This window comes from Salvelinus fontinalis, chromosome 28 (genome assembly GCF_029448725.1).
Source record: "Salvelinus fontinalis isolate EN_2023a chromosome 28, ASM2944872v1, whole genome shotgun sequence".
Taxonomy (NCBI): Eukaryota; Metazoa; Chordata; class Actinopteri; order Salmoniformes; family Salmonidae; genus Salvelinus; species Salvelinus fontinalis.
This window is the reverse complement of record NC_074692.1, coordinates 27,464,742-27,484,227: the sequence shown is the minus strand read 5'-3', so window position 1 is coordinate 27,484,227 and position 19,486 is coordinate 27,464,742. Positions and strand designations below refer to the sequence as shown.

The window sequence follows — 19,486 nt, the reverse complement described above, 5'->3', positions numbered from 1 at the left end:
GGAAACTGGTGCAGTTGGGAGCGGAGTAATGTCACTTAATCACTGAGGAGTAGGGCGCCTGCCCAGCCTGCATCCCTACCCAGCTACTACTTCCTCAGTCCACATCATCTGTTTAGTGGTGTCAGCATTTCCAGAGCCACTGCCTGTGATTGCCCCATCAATGGAGCTGCTGGGGTGGAGGGTTGTTAGCAAGTCACCCAAAAAAAACAATACAAACATGTGGGAGTCTGTGGGAGGCAGCAACAGTAGACAAATAAACAGTCCTGTGACAAGGTGTCACTCAAATCCATTCAGAGAGGCTCTTCAATTGTTTCACGTTAACCTGGAGAGGCAACCAAGCAGACAAAGCGCTACTCCCCTACCAAGTAAGGGCTGTATTTAGGGCGACTGTGTTTAGTCCTAAAGTCATGAAATGTGCAGAGTACATTGAGCGGAATTACTGCTTTTCAATAAATACATTTAAGTTGGCAAAAAAAAAAATCAGACAGCGACGCTTTACTATGCTACATGCTATTGTGAAGTACCATCACTGAGTAAAAAACACTTATTGGAACTCTGTAATAAAACGAAATAGCCCTACATTTCAAAAATGATCAAAACAACAGATAACCATTAAACCGGTGGGTCGGTCAGGAATGTTTCTGATAGCCTACCTGCTGCTGGATCCCACAATTACAGAGCTCTTATAAAAAAAATGACCATATTAGAAACATCTAGGAAATTACAAAACGGTTAATTAAATCTGTGGGATGGGGAGGAAGGGAATAATAAATCAGATTGACTCATTAATATACCGGAGCTCCTCCGGACCAGAGCTGCCTGCCTGCCCCAATGGAAAGAGCCAGGCATCGAGGCCAGGAGAAGATTGAGGCTCCTACTGGCCCTGTAACAGATAAGACAGCTATAGTAATCTGACTCTAAGTCTGTGGATAAAGGCAGTTTGTGTCTTCTCGTCCCCTCTGTCAACACCTGCGGGGTAATTAGGCCTAATTATGAGAGAGAGAGTCCGCTTCCCCTTCATGTTATTAAATAAGAGCCAGCTCCTCCAGCCAGGTCTCTCTCAACACCGGCAAGGGGCTGGCGACCTTCAGATCAAACGTAGCCACTATCTGCGGCCCCCTGCTTCGTGGAGCTCCATGCTTATGAAAAGGGGGATTGGATTGGGAGCCGTGTCGTTGTGATATGGAGCTTCAGAGCACATTCCTTCCCTGGCTCTTTGGAGTTGGTAGCGAGCTGAGATGCAGCTACCCACCTAGGTAGCCTCCTGTCATATTCTGCCATTCATAAATATAAGTGTGACACACAGATCACAGGGAGGTTGTTATGGAAACTATACCCTGTCTCACAAAACCCATTACACAGAGAAGACAGGGCCAGAGTCCCATGACCCCATGGTCTGATTACAATCATCAACAAACATGAGATTTGATATAAATGATGACAATGACAAGCACCTTGCAGATCATTCACACACATGCATTCTGGATAGGCTGCTTGTACAGCGCATTTTAAGCAACAACAATACATTTTACTACAGCTTTGACATACTTGGCTAAACGCACTATGGACGGTTCCATGGCAAGTAAGAAATCCCTCCTTCAGTGAGATCATACCTCAGCTATTAGTCATTATGTTCTTTATCATAACAGTCTTATCTTGTGTTTCCCCCTATTCTCTCCATGGGCATTTCCATTTCACTGACTCTTTAAGCATTAGTGAGCCTTTCTTCCAAGACCCTCCCACCATCCCCGCCACTAACTTCAAATTCTCCAGAGGAAACCAACATGCTGAATAGAGACCCAGGTCCATTATAAAATTCCAGTTAAATAAACAGCATAGGAAGTGGCAGGGACACACACCCTTTAGTGTGACTGAGCGGCTGGTAGTGGGGGTATCTGGGCTGGAATAGCATAACACCCCTGCCCAGCGACAGCTAGCCTAGATAGAAGATGAAGTCAGACAAGTGCACCCACACCCACTCAGAGTCAGTGGGGGGAAGAGGAGGCATTGTTCCTGTCAATGGCGTGACTGCTGAACGGGGCCATTGTAGATAAGGTATTTTAATGCCATCCAAGCCTCATTTAGGCAGGCAGGCACTGACGGAGCACTTTGTCACTGCGTTGTTCTGATTTAGGAGGGTCCTGACTAAGGCCAACAGGTACCTTCCTCTTTATCTGTTTGTATTATCACCTAATTTCCTCCTTTAGGTGTTTTACCTGAACACTTCAGGATATAGGGTCACAAGAGGATTGGTAGCTATTCATCACCAGCCTACAGCAATGCTGCACTCCTCTGGCTAACCCCCTCATGTGCCCTCTCCAAGAAATCAAGCTAGACATGAATCACCTTTTTTTTGCTCTCAATTTAATCACTGTGCTCATTTGCACTCTTGTATCACAAGTATTCTTACTTACACTTATTGTGTGTACCACAAACCATGTGATAGTCTGCTACTAGTATGTTTTGAACAGGAAGCAGGAATCTAGATATATAGCTAAAGCTGTAAACAAAGTTAGGTAGCTTTCCTTTAGCTACACAGATCCATTCGTAAACCCAGTCAGGTTTTCCCACGGGCTAAGACACTACAATGGTCTGTATTGTCAACGTTATAGAAATTAACATTGTAAAATGCAAAGACAACTAGCTAGCTAACGTTAGCCCAGCTAACACAGGCTAGTTAAGTGCACAAGCTAGCAACATAAGCAGTAGCTCTCCAACGAGTTCAAATAATAGTGATATATACTAACAATAGCAAAAACGATACATGATTGTCAGTGTGCATGTAATTGCAATTTTGAAAATTGTGATAGGAGCACACGTCACAAATGTACCTTTGCAAATCGGGGAAAAGAAAAACTAAATCGCCTTTGAACTTGAAGAACCCTTGTTTTCAAGAGTCGTTCTTACTAGTGCATCAATTTATAGCAGTTAATGGACTGACTTGCTGGAATAGTGCCCACTGAGTGACGACTTCTTCTGTGGTTTCTTTTATGGTGATTGGCAACCAACTTTACGGTGCCCACTGAGTTACTTTTTCTCTAGTACTGTAAATAAAATCATTCTAATTTCAAAATATTAGCCTACCGTAAATACAATATCAAAACTGCATTAGATTATAATAGACAATAGCAGAATGTAATATACTTCATGATATATGATTTCAGATGTGTGCTGTGTTTTCAATTAATTAATGGTACAACCTAACCTAATTCATACAGCATGTGTATATGAATACCATAAATACTAAAAAAATTGCACATTTATTCAATCTATCAGATTCAGTCAAAGCATATGAAAATAAGAAGCCTCCTAAAAAGCCAATCAACATGTAAGGAGGTTATTGATGAATGAAGACAGGCTACCACTGACAATTTAGCAGTGCAATCTAATTATTCTCTGAAAATATTCAATCTGAGACCTGGATTTGACTTGCGCCAAAAATGTTTTAGACATCGAGTCCATTCAAAGAATGAGTAAATATGCTGTTTCTGGAGAGCACGTATTTACAATAATTTGTGAATGCTGCTAAAAGCTGAGGTTTGAAAAGAGATGGGTAAAACCTGCAAAACCTTTGGCCAGGTATAATACTGAGCAAACAGGAGACTCTTTATTTTTTTCATCCTTTTCAGTCTAATTGTAAAAAGAGAAAAAAACACAAGCCCCTAATCTATAGAGCACACAGTGTCCTTTCATGAGTGTGCTGGGAGAGACCTTTATTTGTCCATTCCAATCATGGAAAAGAGGAGGTTTCAAGCTTGGCTGGAACTGAGCAAGAAGATTAGATGAAACCAGAGTGTTTTAAACCTCTTCAGGGGCCATGGATTAAGGCTGGGTGATGGTTACATTGAGCCATTCCCCTCTTCCTCCGAACAATAAAGAATACAAGCTCACTGGTGTTCGGTCAAAAATACTGTTAGGGACCACAGAATAATTTGTCATGAAGAACTCACATGATCTATTCAAGCACAGCGTGAAATATTTTGTCCTTATGCAGATTGAAAATATGGCTCCTCCACACACTATCATTGTATTATAATTTCACATCAACTACAACTGAAAAGAAGAAAAAAAAAAACAAAGTGGAAGAATAAGAACCATTTCATCTACCTATAGCTAATGAGATGAAGGGAGGATGGACATGTAGACGGTTGATGGAAGGGAGGAAGAGGGGAGGGGGTAAATGGGGGATGTATCCAGTTAAACCAATTACAGCTAATGGAGGTGGCAGGATTGTGACCCTTCAGTGGAGGCCACAGGAACATGTCTGCTGACTGGCCTGGTCAAATGCCATGCCATGCCCTGCTCATCATCAATTATTGGTGGCAGTGTCTCGGTTTACCCCGTGGGGATGACAAGGCCAGCCCAGTGCACCTGGGTGCCAGTGCCCTGGCCTCCAAGGAGGGGAGTAGTATGATCATTATTATGCATCCAACCAAGAGAGAAGGGTAAGGAAATCCCTGGACTCACTCTCTCTCTCTGCCTCCCTCGATTCGCCGCAGGGGCAAGCAGGTCATCTTACAGCTCATCACCAAATTAGAAAGGCTTTAGGTGGGCCAGACTGGCCGGGTCCTGATGTTGGTTGGTCCTGATGGTGCAGCCAAACCATAGATTGATTCTATTTCTGTCTACCGTTTCCTGACACTCACTCAGCATAGTCTTCTCTTTCACCACAGAGGAGATACACCGACCATCAGTGCAAAACACTGAACAAACTAGACTGCAGCTTAAGTTCATGGAGACATATCATACAGTAATGGAAACCTACAGCGGAGACATACATATAAAAGGGTTTAAATAGAAAGAAAGAAACATTTATTGTGCCGTCCAAACTACATTTAAAAACAAAGCGTAACATTTTTTTTGTCTAACTGCCTCATTCTCGTCTCAAAACAGAGGGGAGAGCAATGTCCTGAAGAGGGACAAAACCCCTCAAATAACACTGTCTGACCCAAGCACAAGACAATTGAGCTATAGCACAAGATTTTGTTTTGGATAATGCAGCTCAATGCAAAACCCCTTAGTGGTCCAGCAGCAGCGCAGTCTCCATCTTTGTCTCTGCCATGCTGCACCATGCGGTCTTTCCTCTGGTTCAGAGCCTTTAATGACAGTCCTGATCCCTTACTGACAGTGGAGCAGATTCTCACAGAACTGCAGCCAGCCAGGGCTACTTCTGCATGGCTGTGGGAACTGGCAAGGCTTTTCAACAGCCGCCACAGCATAAGCTGTCCATTACAACTACCAGGGAATGCCTGATAACCTCAATTAGTTCATCTTTATATCCAACTAAACCTTGAGAATTCTCCTTTTTGTTAGGTGTATCATGTTGTCAGTGATGGAAATACCTAAAGAATCGGAGTAGAGATATTAGAATAATGCAGAGAGTGCGGTGGTGTGTTAAGATATTGGACCACATGTATATAGAGCAGTGGAGGCTGGTGGGAGGAGCTATAGGAGGACGGGCTCATTGTAAAGGCTGGAATTGAATAGATGGAATGGAGTGAAAAGTTGTTTCCATGTGTTTGATACCGTTCCAATAACTATTTTCCAGTCATTACAATGAGCCCGTCCTCCTATAGCTCCTCCCACTAGCCTCCACTGATCTACAGTCTACTTCCTTAAACACTTGCCACTATAAGTCACTACCTTTCATTGCACTCACAGAGGAATAATAACTAAATGTACATTTGACGTTATTGTTCATCATGTATCCAAGTCAAACAAACCACCTTGAGAACTAGGGCAGGGCAGGGAGTCTTTAACAGGATTTTGGCCAATGGGCGACTGTCCAAAGTCTTCCCACAATTTATATTGTGAGACTAATGTTTGAAGTTTAGCATTCAACGACCTGGTGATTCCAATGATTAATAATGTTTAATGATTACTTAGGTTCTCATACCCTGCATACACCTCTGTATGAGTGACAGTGGTAGTTGTAACACCAAAACGAGTGGGAGTTAATTGGCCAATTTGAAGCATTGTCATTAATGGAGTTTTGTTTCGTAAGAAAATCTAGCGTGTGAGAGAGAAATATTACGTGTGTATGGGAGGTGAACTATGGGTTCTCCCAGGTCCTGCTGTTTTTTTTGGGCATCAGTGCTGAGGTGAGGTGAGGTGGGCTGTGGGCTCCGGGTGTGAGCGGAGAGATCGCAGGCCAGGGAGGGTGAGGCCGGGCCGTGGGGGAGGCAACCTAACACGCTTTTAATGAAGACCCAGGCCTGTTCAGCCTGCCCTGGGGGAGCATAACAGAACATAGCAGATACACTGTCACAATAAGCACCACCACCCCTAAGCAATCCTCCCCTGAACTCGTTGAGAGGGGGAGCACACGATGTCTGAAGTTAATGTTGTTATCATGGCTTTGTGAAACTCCCCCTGCTGATGCGGATGGTGCAGCCCTGGCTGGTTCTCATGGTCTCTTACTGTAAGTCAGCCACAGCAGGGAAAGGATGATTACCTTACTCACGTCCAAGTTCGCGTCCAAGTCCACGTCCTCTTGACTTTCCCATCCCATTCAGTTGCAGGGCCAACGTTCAAGGAGAGAAAGCTCAACACAACAGGATGCTGTGCCAATAGTACAGTCCTCCACATAATGATCACCCTGCCTATACTCTGGCACTGGGCTCATTTGTAATAGTGTATGACACAGGGCCAAAGGGTTACATAACATACACAAATTACTGTAGTTATATATACACTGGCCTATGTGCAATTATGTATAGATTCTGAGATTTGCCACCCGGCCGTGACACTGACGTCCCATTTCTAGAAGTGTCATGCTAAAACAGTATTTTCGGGAGTACCGAGGTATACACAACAGCTTTATTTATAGGGACTGTTACAGATGTGTTGCACACACACACACACACACGCCATGCCAGCCATATCTCATCAGATCCTTGCGACAAACAAAATGCCTGAGATAAAAGACTACCGGGGAACACCAGAACAGAAACTAACCAGTGCATGGCATTGTGTGTGTGTGCAGTTTTAATATGCCGGCGGGCGGTCTCGCCACACACAGACAGACAGACAGCTTGAGCTGGCTAAACAGGAAAGAGGGCATAAATCAGGACCGCCATCGACAGGCACCCCGGGGTTATCCCAGCATGCAATCTGTCAGCGTTGCATAACGATCTCTGAAGCTCTGTCTCTTTCTGTCTATGGACAGGAGCGACAGGACAGTCAGAGGAGAGAAAATGCAATCTGTTGGTTCTGCCAGTCAAACTATCACCCCCTCCTCCAAGCTAACGCTCCAGCTAATGTTTTGGCTGTAAAGTGGGGAATAGTGTCATGGTGAGAGGAGATAAGTCCTTGATTTATGGCTGTGTCAGACTGATAACACAAGGGCCCCAGGGCACACACAGGCAGAAGAGATAGATTTGGAAGGAGATTGTAATATGGACGTTTACACTGCTGCTGCTTTCCCTTTTCCCTCACTGAATGGGGAGCTTAAAACGAGCTTATAATAAACCGGATGCTTATTCAGGGTTTTAAGTTATCTATGAATGCTAACATACATCTATGAATATTTTGGCATAGAGGCTATACACAAAGATAACCATACAGTGTTATAGCATTTCAAATTATTAATAATAACATTTTAATTAGTCATTGCTATATTTGAGTAAACAGAGCACACCTAAAAATTGAATATGGGGATAGAACACTCTAGAACATATCAAATAATTATTTGCATGCAACTGTCTGTCTCTCACAACATTGTGTGCTAGCCTCGTGCCTTGTTTAACCCCAAACACCAGTGCAGGTGTTTATTTGTTAGGAAGCAGAGCAGACCTGCTGAAGTAAAAGGCCAATCCTGCTGATCGTGGGTTTGGCGCATACACACACACACACACACACAGCCTACCTGTACTATCGACAATGTCCCTTTGTCACGTGAAATCCACAGACAACTCATTAACACACTTCATCAAGGCAAAGTCATAAAGAAGCTTCCTGTGTGGACAGTCCTGACTAGATGATTTAATAGTTGAGTTAGGTGATTATAATTACTCTATTTTATTGAAGTCAAAACCGCAAAAATGCTATGTCATATGCCCTTATTATTACTAATGGTCAGAGGCGTTGGTGGCCTATGAAGGATTGTGGTGGCTGGCCGGTGGGGTGAACCAGTTTAGACAAAGAAACCTCTCTATGTCAGACATCCCACTTCCCCTCAGGAGATAATGCATTTTAGAAGCCATGTGTAATTAATAAAGTTCCATTCCAGAGTGTATCCGTCCTTATCTGAGGTTGATAAGCCCATTTCACAGCCCTTCACTTCTACTGAGGAGCAGAGCAGAACTACCATCAGGACAGCACCCCACTGTGTTCTGTCAAACTCAGTTTCCCCTCCACCTGAGTCAGTTATAAGTCATGTCTTTATCTGGCTGTAACAGGTGTCTGTGGTTCAGGGTGACTTGTGGATTAACCTTCTATTGAGAACTATAACAGTTGCCAAAAAGGGTGCAAATCCCTCCTACTGTAACTCAATGTAGGAATACAGCGGGTCAGTTGTTGTGAATGGTTGAGACAGACAGCGTTGAGATTCAAGTCAGGGAGTGGTGAAACTGCTGACTAAGTCACAAACTTTATTAAAAACTGTCAGCCGTTGATAACCTTGGCCTTGAAGAACCTACAGAGATCCCCGCTATCATGATATATACACAGTACCAGTCAAAAGTTTGGACACAACTACTCATTCAAGGGTTTTTCTTTCTTTTGACTATTTTCTACATTGTAGAATAATAGTGAACACATCAAAACTATGAAATAACTAATGGAATCATGTAGTAACCAAAAAAGTATGAAACAGATCAAAATATATTTTAGATACCCTTTGCCTTGATGACAGCTTTGCACATTCTCTCAACCAGCTTCCCCCGGAATGCTTTTCCAACAGTCTTGAAGGAGTTTCCACATATGCTGAGCCCTCGTTGGCTGCTTTTCCTTCACTCTGCGGTCCAACTCATTCCAGACCATCTCAATTGGGTTGAGGTCGGGTGATTGTGGAGGCCAGGTCATCTGATGCAGCACTCCATCACTCTCCTTCTTGGTCAAATAGCCCTTACATAGCTTGACGGGTTATTTTGGGTCATTGTCCTGTTGAAAAACAAATGATAGTCCCACTAAGCACAAACCAGATGGGATGGCGTATCGCTGCAGAATGCTGTGGTAACCATGCTGGTTAAGTGTGCCTTGAATTCTAAATAAAATCACAGTGTCACCAGCAAAGCACCACCACACCATCACACCTCCTCCTCCATGCTTTACGGTGGGAACCACACATGCAGAGATCATCCGTTCACCTACTCTGTGTCTCACAAAGAAACACCGGTTGAAACCAAAAATCTTAAATTTGGTGTCATCAGACCAAAGGAGAGATTTCCACCGGTCTAATGTCCATTGCTTATGTTTCTTGGCCCAAGCAAGTCTCTTCTTATTGGTGTCCTTTACTAGTGGTTTCTTTGCAGCAATTCGACCACGAAGGCCTGATTCACGCAGTCTCCTCTGAACAATTGATGTTAAGATGTCTGTTACTTGAACTCTGTGAAGCATTTATTTGGGCTGCAATTTCAGAAGCCGGTAACTCCAATGAACTTATCCTCTGCAGCAAAGGAAACTCTGGGTCTTCCTTTCCTGTGGCAGTCCTCATGAGAGCCAGTTTCATCACAGCGCTTGATGGTTTTTGCAACTGCACTTGAAGAAACTTTCAAAGTTCTTTACATTTTCTGGATTGACTGACAATGTCTTAAAGTATTGATGGACTGTCATTTCTCTTTGCTTATTTGAGCTGTTCTTGCCATAATATGGACTTGGTATTTTACCAAATAGGGCTATCTTCTGTATACCAACCTTACCTTGTCACAGCACAACTGATTGGCTGAAACAGATTAAGGAAAGAAATTCCACAAATGAACTTAACAAGACACACCTGTTAATTAAAATGCATTCCAGGTGACTACCACATGAAGCTGGTTGAGAATGTCAAGCGTGTGCAAAACTGTCATCAAGGCAAAGGGTGGCTACTTTGAAGAATCTCAAATATAAAATATTTGAATGTTAACACTTTTTTTGTTACTACATCATTCCATGTGTTACTTCATAGTTTTGATATCTTCACTATTCTTCAACAATGTAACAAAATAGTAACAATAAAGAAGAACCCTTGAATGAGTAGGTGTGTTCAAACTTTTGACTGGTACAGTATATATATATATATCATTTCTATGACTACCAAATAGCTCCCCTGTGTAACACTACCGGAAAATTTATTCATTACATTGCAAGCGCTCCATTCTAGTTCATCACCATACTCATACAAGTCATTGTTCATCACCCATGTTCAAGTTGTTGTTTCATTCACCGTTAAGCTTACCACAATTCCTTCTAGGAGTCTTAAAGCTAAATGGTCTCAAACTTGGGAGACCAGACCGCACAGTGCAGAATGCTACAGACTGGTTTGAGTTGCTCAGCTTGACTACCCATGAGTACTAGAGGCTCCTTCTACTTCTTTAAGTCTTCCTGGTACTACTCTCCATCACTGAGCCCTCCAGGCATTTTAGACTGTCAGACAGCTCAGAGGGAGACACTGGCAGCACTACAGCTCGGACATAATCAGCCCCAATTCATTTATGTGGGACAATCCTTGTCTGGTTTAGCCTTTCTGTTTCCAGTATTTGCGTGAATGTTTACGCAAGGCAGATATGTCTGCCTCCCCAGCCGTGGGGCTGTGTACCCTTTGCGTGTGTGTCTGCTCTCCCTGTGCTGTCTGTAAGGGCTCAGGGACTAAAGACACAATGGCCCAGTGAATGTTGACTCACAGTCAAGACTGTAAACTTTCAATGGGCGGGATTAAGACAGAAAACACCCCTGAGCGGCACCTTGACATGTTATGCTAAGTGTGTTTCCAAGCTAGATTTGCTCCATTTTTGAGGGAAATAAAAACACAAACCCTTTTGCTGTTGCAAAATGGGTTCAATATCACTATTCTTGAGCCACTCAATTAACTTTAATCGCTAGTGGTCTGAGGGCAGATTCCAGATTGACACAGGCCTCAGTTCAGGGGTGAAGCTGTTTGGGGATCCTAAGGAGTTTCTGGGTTTGTGAGAGCCCTGTCCTTAACCAAACAAACACAGAGGAATTTGTGCCATTGTTGATGCAGAGGGTTGAGTGACAGGGCTGCATAGTAGAGGAGCCTGTCAGCAGAGCTGGGGAGAGGTCAGTGTGACCACCCCTACGTGCTACTCACTGCACAGCCTCCGACAAGGAACTGACCTAACAACCAGCGAGACCGACTCCCAGACAAAATACACGCACTCACACGGACGCAGGCACAGACAAAGGCACCCATGCACCTGGACACACACAGAGGACATCATTATTTTAATGGGAGTCATCAGTGCAATCTCATATTTTATTCCTTCCTTTACACATAAATAATGCAGTACAAAGCTTCATTGTAAATTAGGCTACTCTATTTACAGTAACTAAAGTTGGTCGCCAGGTGTCATCAGACATGCCCTCCCCAGTTGTGGGTTTTAGTGCAAGTCATCATTAGCTGGCGACCTGAAAGTTTAACCCTGACCCCAGTGAGCAACTAAGCATTACGTTCTGCAAGGCTGACGCGGTTGTCCAATTCAAGACCCAAGGCACTGTCTGTATATCAACAACAATGAAAAGACATTGCAAACAATTAAGCCACAAATATGATTCTGACTTATAAAAAAAAAGTGGATTTGCGCAGAAAAAACAGGCCAGTCAGAAATAAAAAACAACAAACAGACAATACATTATTATCTGTATGTAGCCTTGGGCTCAGAGGCAGCCTAGTCTCTAGACTGAGTGCCTCGTTAAGCAGAGACATTTACTTATTTATCTATCCATGGCAAATACAACAGTTAGTCAGTGTTTTGCATGTCCCCAGCCTTGCAGCTAAGAGCATGTGGGCTAACTTTGTGCTGTTCTGTGGGTGATAGAGTCAAGCTGTTGCTGCCGAGCGGGGGTCAGGGTCCTTCAGTCAGCACCCCGTCCCTGAACAGAGCACACAGGAATCCCCCCTCCTTCTACACCTTCTCCATACCCCCCTCTACCTCCCCATGGCCTGGCTGCATCCCTCTCAACCCCAGGTCCATATAAACCTGGTAGCGCTGCTGCCCCCTTCTTTCCTCCATCTCTCCCCATTTCTCCCTCCATCCATTTCTCCCTCCATTTCTCCCTCCGTGCTGTGCGCTGTCACTCCCCTCGTCAGGATCATTAATCAGGCCAGGCAGATTAGACTTCAACCATAAATAAACCAGCCCAGTTCCCTCCTCTTAGACCCCTCACCTCCACCACTCCCTACTCTGCTCCACTCAATTCAACTGCATGACTTGTCCAGCACTGCATAGTTCTATGATTCCAGGGGTTATAGGAAAGGGTGATTGGGTGAAGAGTGGACTCATGTAAAAAGACATACTTGACATTGTTTGAAGATTTGAATACTACGACAGAATGTATGTGACTATTAAAAAAACAGTACAATGCCATTTAAGTGAAATAAACAAAATGGCCTTCTCAGAGGGTAAGGTGATGACTGAGCTGAACTGCCAGCCGTGTAAATACACAATGTTATCAGTTGGCACTACAAAAGTCTCCATGGCCTCCACATTTATTCAATTACAGATATCTTAAATATGGATTAAAGGATTAAAATGTGGACCTTGAATGCATGAGGGCTTATTCTTCATACACAGACTTCACTAACCTATCATTTCTTGACCGGCAAGGAAGAAAAAAGGGCAATATCGCCACCATTAGGTAGTGTTAGGTACCTCCACTACTGTGGCCCGGCCCATGCAGTTCCCTCAGTCTCCATCTCTCCCATAGAGGGAGAGATTGGGTTGCCAGAGACTGCTGGCCAAGGTATCCCCACACACAGACTGACAGAGGCTGTTATTGCAGTCCCACCGTATTCCTTTGTGCATTGGAGTTTAGAGGGGTGAGGGGGAGGGTCAGAGTGCTGGAGAGGGGCAGCAGCACTGGCCAGGCCCCGGCTGGGCCCAGCGCTACACCTCTGACTGACAGTCGGCACGCCGAATGTTTGTGTGTGTCCATGGGAAACGGGGTGGTGTCACAGCGGCGACGGCCATGAGAACATCAATCAGTGTCGCCCGGGCAACACATGTATCACTCAAGACCAATGAACAGGAAGCACAGGCGGAGAAACAACAATATTTGCAGAATATATTTCAGGAACATTAGTTGCACGGCTTTCTCTCTCTCTTATACAGTCCTGTTTCAACAAACTGGAATGGGCACTAATCCTGATTTATGAGCCTGTTTATTTAAAGGACGATGCTTGTGGCTGGAAGTTTCACTAACCTGGATCTAGAACTCCTTATGACTTTCAGATAAGGAGTAGAGGAGAGTACTTACATTATGGGGCTAAATTGGATAACCATCTCCTGGTTAATGAGGCCACAAGTCAAACCTGACACAAATCTGGCTTTCCCTGCATATAGCATTACAGTATTGACCTGGAGGACCCTGCAATGATACGACATAGTCAGGCACGAGAAACTGGGCCGTAGTATTCATAAAGAGTCTCATTGTAGGAGTGCTGATCTGAAATCAGGTCCCCCCTGTCCATATCATCTTATTCAATAGTACCTAGAAGGAAAAACTGATCCTAGATCAGCAGTCCTACTCTGAGACTATGAATACTGTCCCTGAAACGCTGTAGAACTGAGAGACATTTTAGGCTGATCGAGAGAGCAGCTACAGGATTACATGGACTGTTATGTAGAATTTAGGAGAGCACTGTCACTTTTTCCCCTGTCTCTATGAAGAGGTTCCTTCCCATGTGCTCCAGTGTGTTGAGAGAAGGGGGTGCTTAACCTCAGCAGCCGGTAACTGTGGCGTCCAGCCCTGAGCGCTTGCTGACGTTCACTTTGGTTAGCTCCTCGGCACAGGTGGAGTGGATCACTACGGTCTCTGTCAGATGAGTGAAGGTGGCTCCACACCTGGAGAGAGACAGACACCTCATTCATATAGCTGTCCGGACAGCAACACACATTGTCCCATCTTTAAGTTTCTCTTATTAGTATCCCTCTGCTGCTGTAATGATAAGGCTCACCTTGTCACCTATATAGTCACATTTATTTAGTGTCTACAACTTACATGACATCTAATGTCCATTCATTATGTGTAGATTAATTATTAATCTACAGATCCAACATATGTTAGTTTAAGTAATTTACATTAGACCCAATGTTTTAAAAAGCACTTTAGCAGTTTCTTAAACTTGCCACAACAGAACACTATCGTCTATTCTGAGTGCCTATCTAACTCCATCTAGCAGAGTTGTTGACTTACTGGAAGCCCATAGCGAAGCCCTGAGTGACCTCTCCAGCGTTCGAACTGGTGAAGTGCAGGCCCAGAATCCTCTGATCTCCATCCCGCTCACACACCACCTGAGGCAGGGAAAGAAACAACATTACACCCCCCCCAGCCCAAACCTCCAGGCTACAGTCCAGAGGCAAAATAAGGCTATTAAACTACACTATAGGCTACCCAGTATGTGCCAGATGGATGATCAAAGGTAAGGCATCAACATAACTTTCCCAAAATTCAGATCTCCAGGAATCCTGGTGGAAAATTCCTGAAAACAGGAGGGAATAAGCAGGTCATTTGGAATCCCTGAACATTTTGGGAAAGTTAGAGGAATTTTGCAACACTACTCAGAGCTGTCCTGACCTTAATGTAATACATGCTGGCATCTCTCAGCCACAGTAAACTCCAGAAGCTTGTAGAAAGCATGGTACAACTGGACACATAGAACAGAGAGATACATGTCCATTAGTCCACCAACAATACACAGTATAGTATCATTCATTTACGTTATTAAGCCATCACTTACTGTGACGTTACATCATAATTACTGTCAAAAATTGAAGTACCGAAGTGAAACCAGAGTTTGTGTCCATAGAAGAATTTTACAATACTTGCTTGTGTTAGGAGGTAGGCCTTACATCTTAGATCGTTCACTAGAACCTGGTATTACAATACTATGCTTTCACAACACTTTGCTTGTTTAAAAAAAAGGTACATTTGAGATCCTGGTTTCATGCTGTGTTTTATATTGAGCCATTGAGCATGCCGACACAAGTCGCAGGCCAGGCCATGCACACAGGCAGCTGTCAGGACCCATGGTGCACCGCTCCTGCTGCGGTGCTTTAGATCACACAGCGCCCGTCAGCACCTAATACACACCTCAATCAGGCCCTGTGCTCAACTGTCAATCACACACAGGAGCTACAAATCACTCTACAACGAGCTGGGGCTCTCTGGGTGCAGGTGTTAGCAGCTGGCACACTGCACACACACAGAGCGAAACACACACGACTTTGCATACATGTATAAAGTAGTAAACAGAGGAACAACTGCATTCACAATCCTGTAAGAACCGAAAGCTTCTCCACCATTTTCTCAAATTTTCTTAAAACCCAAAACACTTAAAATGGGCCAAGTTAGAATACCAGCTACCATGTTAGTGGTTTAGAATTAGGTTTACTGTACCTCAATGGAGTCCTGGATGGATGTCTGCTCTCAGTCTCCTCCTCTGACAGGCCCACACAGCCATACTCCAGAGGGGTGAACACTGTGGTGGCAACCTACAGACACAATCGATCAGAGAGCACATAAAGTCTTGTTACATCACGTCCCATCAGGATAGACAGCCCCACACAGCAGTGCTCCAGAGGGGTGGCAGCCTGACAGACAGAGACCGACAGAGATACAACTAGGGTCGCACATTTGTGGGAATATTCAGGAGGTGGAAACTTTCCGTGGGAATTATCTGAAATATGCAAATAAATATTAATACCATTTAAAATGTAGATGTTTTTTGTATTGGATATATTTACCATATGGAGACAAACATAAACCTTATCATAAGTAGACAATTGTAAATGATTAAATCCTTCCAATAGAAATAAAAAAAACTATTTAGTTCCAAATTGAACTTTAAATGAGTTGACTTCACATGGGATGATTTCACTGAACAACAAATGGGGATATTGAATGATCCCCAATGATCCATCACATCTCCCCAAAACATTTTCAACATACATCTGTAAAATGATAACCAAAGCTTTAGTTTCTAGACTGTCTTCCTCTCAGGCTTCCATGTCTTCTCCCTGGACCTTCTCAATGTCCACCTCTTGAACATCAGACTCTGAGGCCTCATCTTCACTGTCAATTTCCAACCTTGTTGAGGATGGCTCGTTGTCAGGATCAAAAAGCCTAAAATTTGCCCGGAAGCAGAAGTCTTCATGCTTTTTGATGTATTTCAGAACTGCAGTTTCCTCTGCTTGGAGCAACAGTGAAGTGGGCACGGCAGTACGGATTTCTTCTCTTACATCTGCAAGCAGAGTCTGAACATCAGACAGGATGGCATTGTCTCCCTCAATCCGTGCAATGGCTACTGCTATAGGTTTCAGGAGTTTCAGGCTGCTTACCACTCTCTCCCAAAATAAATCATCCAGGATGAACCTCTTGATGGTGCTGTCCATATCAGCAGACTATGATATGGCCATTTCTTGGAGAAACTCCTTCCCCTCCAGGAGACTGTCAAACATGATGACAACACCACCCCAACAGGTGTTGCTGGGCAGCTTCAATGTGGTGCTATTATTTTTTTCACTTTGCTTGGTGAGGTAGATTGCTGCTATAACTTGATGACCCCTCACATAACCTAACCATTTCCTGACTCTCTTGTAGAGTGTATCCATTGTTTTCAGTGCCATGATGTCCTTGAGGATCAGATTCAATGCATGAGCAGCACAGCCAATGGGTGTAATGTGAGGGTAGGACTCCTCCACTTTAGACCAAGCAGCCTTCATGTTCGCAGCATGGTCTGTCACCAGTGCAAATACCTTCTGTGGTCCAAGGTCATTGACGACTGCCTTCAGCTCATCTGCAATGTAGAGACCGGTGTGTCTGTGCTCTTGTAGAATACTGGTTGAGGGGTGGAGATGTAGTTAATTATTCCTTGCCCACGAACATTCGACCACCCATCAGAGATGATTGCAACACAGTCTGCTTTCTCTATGATTTGCTTTACCTTCACTTGAACTCTGTTGAACTCTTCATCCAGCAAATGACTAGATAAAGCATGTCAGGTTGGAGGGGTGTATGCTGGGCAAAGAACATTCAGAAATCTCTTCCAATCACATTGCTGTGTATGCAACTGGTTCAGAGGTGAACCAGTTGCATACACAGCTCGAGCAAGACACTCATCAGCATTTCTCTGACTACGTTCCTCCAAAAAAAACTTTGATTCCAGGAGGACCATGAGCTGTTGCTATCGATAAGGTTTCGGATTCATAATATTCACCTCGAATAGAAGTAGAGGGACTTTTGTCAGAGGTTGCTTGTGAGCACTGAGGGAACTTTATGCACTTGGCCAGATGATTCTGCATCTTTGCTGCATTCTTCACATGATTTGGCACAGTATTTGCAAATGTACACAGCTTTTCCTTCTACATTAGCTGCAGTGAAATGTCCCCACACATCTGATAGTGCCTGCGGCATTTTCCTGTAAAGTTTAAGAGAAAAATAAAAAGAGTAAAAAAAAAAATCATAAATACATTTCCAGTTAAGCAGTTAGATTAAACAACTCCTTTGTAGGATACATGTATTAAAATGAAACATGTATGGAAACAAGTGAATTAACATGCCTCAGTTAGCAGGCTCAAGCAAGTTAGAACACACCTGGTAGCAAAATCCAACTAGCAGAAATTGTTAAGTTGGAAATGATTTAAACACACCTTGAATGTGTATGTATCAATCATGTATGTCATATAAAAATATATTCACCCCACCCAGTATTATAATTAAAACTTACCAGAAAGCATGTAGTCCTTGGCTCAGACAGTGTAGTAGTGTGGGCTCAATAGCATCTCAATAGGGTGTAAGATCTTGAAAATCAGCTGTACATGTGATGGAAGAATGCACTGTGCATGCAGAGGGTTGCAATTCCATTGAATTGGGGATAGTTTAACCAAAAATATGCCAAAATACCTAGATTTGCCTTGTGTATCCCACAAAAAAAGGTTCACTGTTATAAGCTAACTTTGTTGATGAATTTAAGCAAAATTCCCCCAAATTCCTGGGCTTAACTTCCCATGGAAAATTTCTGGAAAGTTTCCGACCATTTGCAACCCTAGATACAACAAATAAAGTTATAGCAGGATAGATAGGCAGAGCCATACTGCAGGCCTGTCACGACGCCTACTGTATCTTCCAACATCTACAATAAACACAATAAAGTGGTCACAGAACAAAGCTACAAAAGACCACAAAAAAAGAGGAACGAGATGAAGAACCCAAACAATTGGCATTTAAGCATTATGTCTGTCATTATGAATAGTTTTGGAATTAACATTTGGAAAAGGGTGCAGACGTGCAGTGTGTACCATTAAAACCATATGAGTCAGACCAGGCTGCATAAGAACTACTAAGTATTAAAATCACACTCCACAGAAACTGAAAACAAACGCTTCAAAAGGTCTCATACAGAGAAGCTGTGGAGAGATGGGGGGAAATCATGGAGTAGTGTGTGTGTGCCTATGGTGTGTGTGTGTTTTAGTGTGTGTGTGTTTTCCCTTCTGGGGACCAGAAGTCCTCACAAGGATAATAAAACAAGGAACATTCAAACAATTTGGGACATTTCGCCGGTCCCCACAAGGAAAAAGGCTATTTTAGGCTTAGGGTTTAAGGTGAGGGTTGCAAGTAAAGTTAAGGTTTAGGGTTGGGTAAAAAGGAAAAAATGGCATGTACTGTATGAGTGTGTCTATGGCGTGTACTGTACAGTGCATTGCAAAAGTATTCATCCCCCTTGGCGTTTTTCCAATTTTGTTGCATTACAACCTGTAATTTAAATTGATTTTTATTTGGATTTCATGAAATGGACATACACAAAACAATCCAAATTGGTAAAGTGAAATTTAAAGAATAAAATAAAAAAAATAAAAACGGAAAAGTGGTGCGTGCATATGTATTCACCCCTTTGCTATGAAGCCCCTAAATAAGATCTGGTGCAACCAATTACCTTCAGAAGTCCCACAATTAGTTAAATAAAGTCCACCTGTGTGCAATCTAAGTGTCACATGATCGGTCACATGATCTCAGTATATATACACACACACACCTGTTCTGAAAGGCCCCAGAGTCTGCAACAACACCAAGCAAAGGGCACCATGAAGACCAAGGAGCTCTCCAAACAGGGCAAGGAGGGCATTAATCAGAGAAGCAACAAAGAGACCAAAGATAACCCTGAAGGAGCTGCAAAGCTCCACAGTGGAGATTGGAATATCTGTCCATAGGACCACTAAGCCGTACACTCCACAGAGCTGGGCTGTACGGAAGAGTGGCCAGTAAAAAGCCATTGATTAAAGAAAAAAATAAGCAAACACGTTTGGTGTTTGCCAAAAGGCATGTGGGT

The 19,486-nt window shown here is 43.4% G+C and overlaps 1 pseudogene; it reads right to left on the bottom strand.

The window, feature by feature from the left end:
• Positions 1–11,368: 11,368 nt before the first annotated feature.
• LOC129825767 (thioredoxin reductase 2, mitochondrial-like) overlaps positions 11,369–19,486 on the bottom strand; it is a 53,983-nt pseudogene continuing 45,865 nt past the window's right edge.